General features: G+C 39.3%; 1 long non-coding RNA gene across 3 annotated transcripts; it reads right to left on the bottom strand.

Annotated features, from left to right (window-relative positions):
- Positions 1-422: 422 nt before the first annotated feature.
- Positions 423-5,819, bottom strand: LOC124681562. Of its 3 annotated transcripts, none has more exons than XR_006995930.1 (4): positions 4,178-4,433; positions 3,464-4,048; positions 1,217-1,301; positions 423-699 (listed from the first exon to the last, which is right to left on the bottom strand). It is a non-coding gene; the product is annotated as an uncharacterized LOC124681562 (long non-coding RNA). The 3 variants fall into 3 exon arrangements; XR_006995932.1 differs by lacking the exons at positions 423-699; positions 1,217-1,301 and adding an exon at positions 5,101-5,819 and having other exon boundaries at positions 3,775-3,830; positions 3,975-4,048; positions 4,178-4,264; XR_006995931.1 differs by lacking the exons at positions 423-699; positions 1,217-1,301 and having other exon boundaries at positions 3,764-3,830; positions 3,975-4,048; positions 4,178-4,421.
- Between the last annotated feature and the right edge of the window lie 2,357 nt (positions 5,820-8,176).

Here is an 8,176-nt window from a genome sequence, read left to right as displayed (position 1 = left end):
ACTGCTGTAGCGGGTAAAACCTGGAACTGCAGAAGTTATTATCATCTAACCCTGCACTAACCCTGCACGTCGTGATGACAGGTGGTCACTTGGGGCTGGGAATGGACCTGCAGTGCACACTGTTTCCTGTCAACATGCGGTAAATTCTGTAGTCGGGGAGGCCACCCACGTGAACAACAACTCCATCGCTTCCACCACCTTCTTGCAGTGGTTCAAGCATCTCGACAACATTGCTCATGAGGAGCCTCGCCTTGGGGTTCTGGCTCAGGCACCAATATGCAAGGCTGCAGGCCTTGTGAGCACCTCTAACTGAATACTGCGCCTCCAGTTTTGGGTCGATGATTTGGAGAAGCCACCTCTTGTAGCTCAACTTGGGCAAACCCAGTCAACCAGGTTGTGGTCCTCGCCGGGCCGCACTTGTCGATGGATTTTCGCCTCAAGAAGGAGCACACCAAAGGTGTAGACGTCACTTCTAGCAGTCAAGTGACCTGCCAACAAGGTATATTCATGAGGAGAATGCGTAACTAAATGCAAGCATGGTGCCTGGAAGAATCCGACGGCAGAGAGGGGCCTGCAGCTAGTTGGCATTGCTAGAGGATGATGTCTCCCGCCATGTTGCTGCTAGAGCAAACGACATTGTCGAAGTAGAGGAAAGTCCATCACAGCGGGCAGAGGAAACTGTCGGAGTGGAAGCAGAGCCTGGAGAAAATCAAAAGAATCAGGTACTATGCTAAAATATCTGTCTGAATTTAAAATAGGATAAGCGAGGATTAGGATAGAAACATGAGATGGAGAACAATAAAATTACATAAATGTGAATAAGTTCACAACCAGTATGTCATCTCCTAGAAGCAGATCAAAATTCAAATTGGTCGCACGACAAAAATTACACATTCAATATGCATTTCCCGAATCCTAGATAATTCTAGAAAGTTATCTTACATTCACTAAATACTGAAATGAAGTAAAATGTTACATATGACATCATTTGACGAAGCCAACCGTGTAGATAGGTACCAGTACTTGATAGAAGAAATGTAAGACAGTTATCTTGCAAATAATGAGGTAACACCACTTGGGTGAACCTAGAAATGTCTGACACCTGGCTAAAAGGCACAATAGTCTGAATAAAACAACATGATTTACTAAAGAGCTGATAGCAGGACAAAACTAAAGTTAAATACATAAACTGCTTCCGTAGAGACAGTGGACACACCATCAGATAAATTCCCACGTTGCCTCCACTCCATTTTCATGGTGATAAAGTGCAAAAAAAATCTCTGTTTACGGATTTTATCTAGCTGCAAAAAATAAAAAGCACTTCATAATTCCAAAGGGAGATTAAGAAAAGGACAATCATATAAAAGCAAAGCTAACCTACTCAAAGTTATATGGATTCTAAAAGTAGGATAACTGATCTCCCCATGCCATTTTAGGTAGATCATATATAATAATCCAACATCACAAGAACTATACATTTTTCTTTGCTTCAGTCTTGGTCGTTTGATAAAAATGTCACTCCTAGCTGTAGCCTCATTATAAATCTTCCAAGTAAAGAAAACAATAATGTTGGCTCAAAGGGAAAAAAGACCTTGTAGAAATGAGGAAGTTGCATATTTTCTGAATTATATGTCTATGAATTTCGAAAGATAGTTAAGATTACCAAATATTTCTATGAATACAAACTGATCAAGTATAGCTACCTCAAGTCTACATTTATAGGCATCGTTGTTAACTTGTTTTCATAGTTAAACAAAATAAATTTCATTATCACCTGGCAATATGCATTTATATTTAACTAACAGGAAATTCTAGGTACCAATTAAGGAGTCAGAAATATATACAAATAATAGACTTAACAATATGTAACATCAAAATATAGTGTTCTTATCGGAAATGGTATCAATTCAAGCAATACTGCTACCCGATGAGACTAAAAATGATATCATGTGCTGCTACATGAACGAAGAATGTCACTTGATATTTTCTCCAGCTTGTCATTTCTTATTGCCTCCATAATGGATGATATCTGAACTTATATTGTCAAATAATAAATAAATAATTACATTAAGGGTCTACGTCGCTTTTGGTAATATGAAAAATAACACCCTATAAGAGACATCAAAATTCTAGCTTGACTGGACAAAGAAACTTCGATATATTTTAAACATTACCATGAGCTAAAATGAAGAAAAACATGAGAACTGAAGCGTGATAGAACTATGATCCGTAGCAGCTGAGATTGTGGCCACAAAATAATTCAGCATTGATTTTTCTCGGCTATTTAACATAGCAACTGTGCAAATGTTGTAGCTTTTCTGATTGTAAACAGACTCAAGTTGATAAAACATCTTGTACACCTTTGGTTACTGATTCTAGAGAAATTAAAATCAGAATAGTTGGTAATTTATGCACTGGAACATAGACCTGCAAGCACTAAGTATGACTGAAGACTATACAATAGATGACTATGAAGCAAGAGTAAGGTATCATCAACCATTAGTTAAGGCTCTTTGGTTTGTACGTTTTTCGGTCTAGTGGCTTTCTCATATTCATCTAAAAGCTACTGTTAATTGCAGTTTCATGTGATCAACAAATTTGGAAAGCATAGAAGACATTTAGCGGGTACACAGATATATATAGAGCAACTGAGTCTCATCAGAAGGTATGCCAAATCTCTCGAAGTGAATACGAACATAAGTATTCTTCATATGCAACATCACATAAGGATAACCATCCGTTTGTCTCATCAAATATGACCTGAACCTGCTTATACCCCTAAATTTTAATTAACTCGTATATGTTCTACTTTGTTCTTGTTACAAAGAAAGAGATAGGATGGTCAAATTTAGAATCAGACGTGGAATATGCAGTTTAGTGGATGTCAAGCCATAAGCTATGAAGTGGAACACATAGCCGAAAATCCTTTGCATGTATTGTATGGGTCTAACCAATACAGACCGAAGCTACTTTGTTATGTCAGCTAGCAGCTCCAGTATGAAGGGAATAATTTTGGGTCTGGACATCAACATAAGCAAGGAAAATCAGGCCTCAAATTCTTACAAAGGTAATTAAACTTTAAACAATAAATTGCACCAGCATAAACAAATTCAGAAATGGATAAATAAATTGCGATCTGACAAATAAATTAAAAAGCAAAGAACATAAACGTGGGTTCAGAAATGGATAAATCTGCATTTGGTTAACTATATGAAATGTCAATTCATTTGTCCAGCTTTTCAAAAGCACCTCAGCACTATGCATTTTTTCGAAATGGGGCGCTATGCATATATGACCCCTTTTACGTGCATCATACCGGGTGAGAACCAAGGAATTTACTTGGACACAAATGTTAGACTCACATATGCCTGCCTCCTAGACATGGTTTCCGGCTATAGTTTTACAGTTGGTCACGTGGCCGGTGAACCGAAAGCCACCCGATGGCATTGGCAAAACAGACTACCTTGTGCACCTTGGATTCAATTGATCCCAAAATAGAATCCCTGCCAAATGACTTTAGGAACTCAACAATAGTGTTAGTTTTCAAAATCAGCAAAAACTAAATCACCCCTTCCAGAGTCTCTTTCGTACATAACCAGTCTATACTCTATAGGGCAGATAAGAACTTCCAAGTGAGCCTGAGTTGGGAACATCATGTCCCGAGTAAAACAAAGGATTGGAGGGACAACATCAGAAGCAAGAAAGAGGAGGTCTTGATACCTTGGTACATGCCAAATGCTTCTCAGATTCAGCTGCTAGGACCTATGCGCTTCAGCGACGACCGTGAACAACACCTGCTCCTCTTCTTCATCGAATCCCATGGCATATGCCTGTCAAACATGTGGCACACGCCAGAGCCGGTGCAAATATTTTTTTCTTTCTCATGCCCAAATTTTCCAATGAAAAATATGATTCAGCAGGATCAGGACTAATCCAACATTCGATATCATGAAAGAAGAGAGAAGTTTGTGTACCTGCGAGTGGTGCAAATGTCGCCAGGTTGGGTGGAACCATGGAACTAAGGCTGCAATGATAGAATATGCAAAACCTACAATGATAAATAGTAACCAGATGTGCAAGAATTAATCAAAACATATTCAGATAATCTGAAACCTTTTTTTAATAAAAAACCATCTAAGCTAATAAAATCAGAGAATGCAATCCGTAATGCTCCCACCTGGAATAAGTGCCTTCACTCTGATATATTTTTCAGGTAATTAAGCTTTTCTTCTCTTGCAGTCGATTATGAAGACCAGTAGTTTACCTTTCCAGATTAAAGAACACGAGCCACGATGGGTATTAATACGATATTAATAGTATTCTTTGTCTATTCATTTTTGTATCGAATACATGCCTAAAAACAATAAAACATCATCACATAGATATTAATCTATCACAACCAAAATGTAGACATAATTTTCTCTTTCTATTCTTGACTAATTATCTCTTCTCAACAAGCAAGAAGAAACATGAGAAAGAGGGACATTTTCTTATCAGCAATGAAATGGAGCTAAATATGAAAGAAAGTAAGCATGTATTCTTAACATGAGAAAAAAGCACATCACACATGTATTAATTCTTGTCAGGATCACACATGATTTGCACCTCACAAAGTTTTGGTGATATATACAAGGGTACCAAATTAAACATTTACACAATAACAAAAGCACCATTCGCTATCAGATGCACCAGGTTTGACATGCCTTTAAATAAAACAGGTAACAGGTTCACTTCCCAAAAAAATTAGGTGTATCAGATTTGTAGGGAAAGAAAATTTACCATACGTAGATGCACCAGGTTTAACATGCCATTATAGCAATTATTACCGTAGAAATTAAACCTAAGGTATTCACTCTACACAACATCTGAAAGGCTGAAACCATGTATACTATATTGTATATTGAAAGAAAAATACTTTAATATGTAGATACACTGTGGATTGATTTAAAAGGGTGACATGTACATATATTTTGATGTGAGAAAGGAATCCAACAATATTGTAGGCAACTGAAAAGTAATGCTGAGATCAGAATCAAACATTGTTGCATTATACCATTCAAGGAAAATAGCTCAAGATGAATTTACCGAAATTCTATTTACCTTGAAGCAGTCAAGTTCCTCACCGCTCCAAGCATCTTTGATACTGAATTAATTTAAGTAACCCATACCGGGAATTAAAGGAGACACATTTTACCTAGAAAAAGTACCCGATTTCAGTCATGAGTCATGAGCTCTAAAATCAATGACACCTACCTCCTGACCGGCTTGCATTGTCCAAAAGCAAACTAACAAACAACCTTGCAAGCAGCAAATCCGCCTGCTTGTACTTAAACCAAAACAACTTTGCAACATAAAGCATTAATATTTATTTTGCGCATTTTGTTGTAGAGTGATTTAGGGCAAAAGAAACTAATATCAGTCCTTTGAAAAAGTTAACCCCAAAAAAATAAACCATTAGCAAGTAGTATTTTGGATATGCTACGTACTGGAAGGATATTTCTTTTGCACAACTATTGGCATTGATATTACTTTTGCACATTCTATCCAGGAGGCCGTCGGTAGCCTCTAGGAAAGTAAGGCAAACACTTGCCTCCGACGCGATGCCCTTCAGAGCAGGCTGAAGATTCCACCCTCAAATACGAGAGGTAAAAATCCAATATGCATGTATTTATATACTACACACCAACAAAATTATACCAAACAAATCATGGTGGCTGAACCAACATTATTTCTTCTCTCTCTTGATTCTTATTTTCTCTTTTGCTTTGACTGAACATATCACCAATTATATTTTCCTAATTTTTTTCTCATATATTTCATCGAGGACAGTCTACTCTGGATTTTCATCGAGCACCTTGTAGGCATCGATAAAAAGAATCTGCAAAGCAAATATTAAAGCAAATTGGGGATCAAACAGAGAGCAAGAGAAAGAGAACAGAGAGTAGGAGAAAAAGAAAACCGAGTACTCGCAAGCGCACACAAAGGGGACCAGAGATGGAGGATACTGGATACGTAGCCTCTCGCTTCATTCTCCACCCATCTCCTCTCATGATGTAGGGAACTGGGGCTAGAGGAGGTGAAGTGCAGGTGCAGGGAGGAAGGAATTTGCCACCAGACCTCCAACAGCGATGAGGAGGCAGCGAGCTGCTGCTTCTGTCGGGCAGCCGCCGGCGATGGTGAAGACGAGGCGGGACGCTGCTTCCGTCTGGGGCGGCAAATAAGCGGCAAGCTGCTGGTTCCGCCGGGCAGCCACCGGCGATGGAGACGACGAGCAGGCACACGCTGCTGCTCCACCTCGGTATACGGCAGGGGATTGGATGTTGAGGACGAAGCGAGCAAGGGGATCCGCGTGGCGCAGCGGCGGCCGCAGTCGCCGGCGGCGAGAAGCAGGGGCGGAGAGGGGTTTGGCGGCCGGCCAAACGGCGCGAGCGGCTGTGGCGGCGGCCGACGAGGAGGCGATTGGGGAGGAGACGACTGGGATGGGATAAGATTAGTTCTGGCCTTGTGTGGATGGAGAGATATTTTAGGCCGGGCCAATAACAAGACGCCACGTGGCCCACTCGGTGGAGATCCAAGTGAAACGATTGCCCAGCCCGTGCATGCCAAGTTGCAGACGTGGATACGCTGTGAGGCCCCCTACGGGGGGCATCGTTTATACCTTTAGATAGCGGGATCTGGAGATCCATAATGGCTCCCACATATTCAACGATGACTTTAGTGATCGAATGAACCATTCACATACGATACCAATTCCCTTTGTCACGCGATATTTTACTTGTCCGAGGTTTGATCTTCGGTATCACTCTATACCTTGTTCAACCTCGTCTCCTGACAAGTACTCTTTACTCGTACCATGGTATGTGGTCTCTTATGAACCCATTCATATGCTTGCAAGACATTAGACGACATTCCACCGAGAGGGCCCAGAGTATATCTATCCGTCATCGGGATGGACAAATCCCACTCGTTGATCCATATGCCTCAACTCATACTTTCCGGATACTTAATCCCACCTTTATAGCCACCCATTTACGCAAGTGGTGTTTGGTGTAATCAAAGTACCTTTCCGGTATAAGTGATTTATATGATCTCATGGTCATAAGGACTAGGTAACTATGTATCGAAAGCTTATAGCAAATAACTTAATGACGAGATCTTATGCTACGCTTAATTGGGTGTGTCCATTACATCATTCATATAATGATATAACCTTGTTATTAATAACATCCAATGTTCATGATTATGAAACTAATCATCCATTAATCAACAAGCTAGTTAAGAGGCATACTAGGGACTTCTTTGTTTGTCTACATATCACACATGTACAAATGTTTCAGTTAATACAATTATAGCATGATATATAAACATTTATCATAAACATAGAGATATAAATAATAACCACTTTATTATTGCCTCTAGGGCATATCTCCTTCACCCACTACCATTCGTTGACAACAACAAACACCTCTCAAAAATTTACTTTTATGCTCTCTTTATGTTTTCAAAACCAAAGCTCTAGCACAAATATAGCAATCAATGCTTCCTCTCGCGAAGGGCCATTCTTTTACCTTTTATGTTGAGTCAGTTCACCTATTTCTCTCCATCTCAAGAAGCAAACACTTGTGTGAATTGTGTATTGATTCCTACATACTTGCATATTGCACTTGTTATATTACTTTACATTGACAATATCCATGAGATGTACATGTTATAAGTTGAAAGCAATCGCTGAAATTTAATCTTCCTTTGTGTTGCTTCAATACCCTTACTTTGATTTATTGCTTTATGAGTTAACTCTTATGCAAGACTTATTGATGCTTGTCTTGAAGTACTATTCATGAAAAGTCTTTGCTTTATGATTCATTTGTTTACTCATGTCATTACCATTGTTTTGATCGCTGCATTCATTACATATGCTTACAATAGTATGATCAAGGTTATGATGGCATGTCACTCCGTAAATTATCTTTGTTATCGCTTACTCGCGGGACGAGCAGGAACTAAGCTTGGGGATGCTGATACGTATCCGACGTATCGATAATTTCTTATGTTACATGCCACATTATTGATGATATCTACATGTTTTGTGTATACTTTATGTCATATTTATGCATTTTCCGGCACTAACCTATTAACGAGATGCCGAAGAGCCAGTTCATGTTTTCTGCTGTTTTTG

This window comes from Lolium rigidum, unplaced genomic scaffold (genome assembly GCF_022539505.1).
Source record: "Lolium rigidum isolate FL_2022 unplaced genomic scaffold, APGP_CSIRO_Lrig_0.1 contig_46675_1, whole genome shotgun sequence".
NCBI lineage: Eukaryota > Viridiplantae > Streptophyta > Magnoliopsida > Poales > Poaceae > Lolium > Lolium rigidum.
The sequence above is the reverse complement of the archived record's forward strand: the minus strand, read 5'-3'. Positions and strand labels throughout refer to the sequence as shown.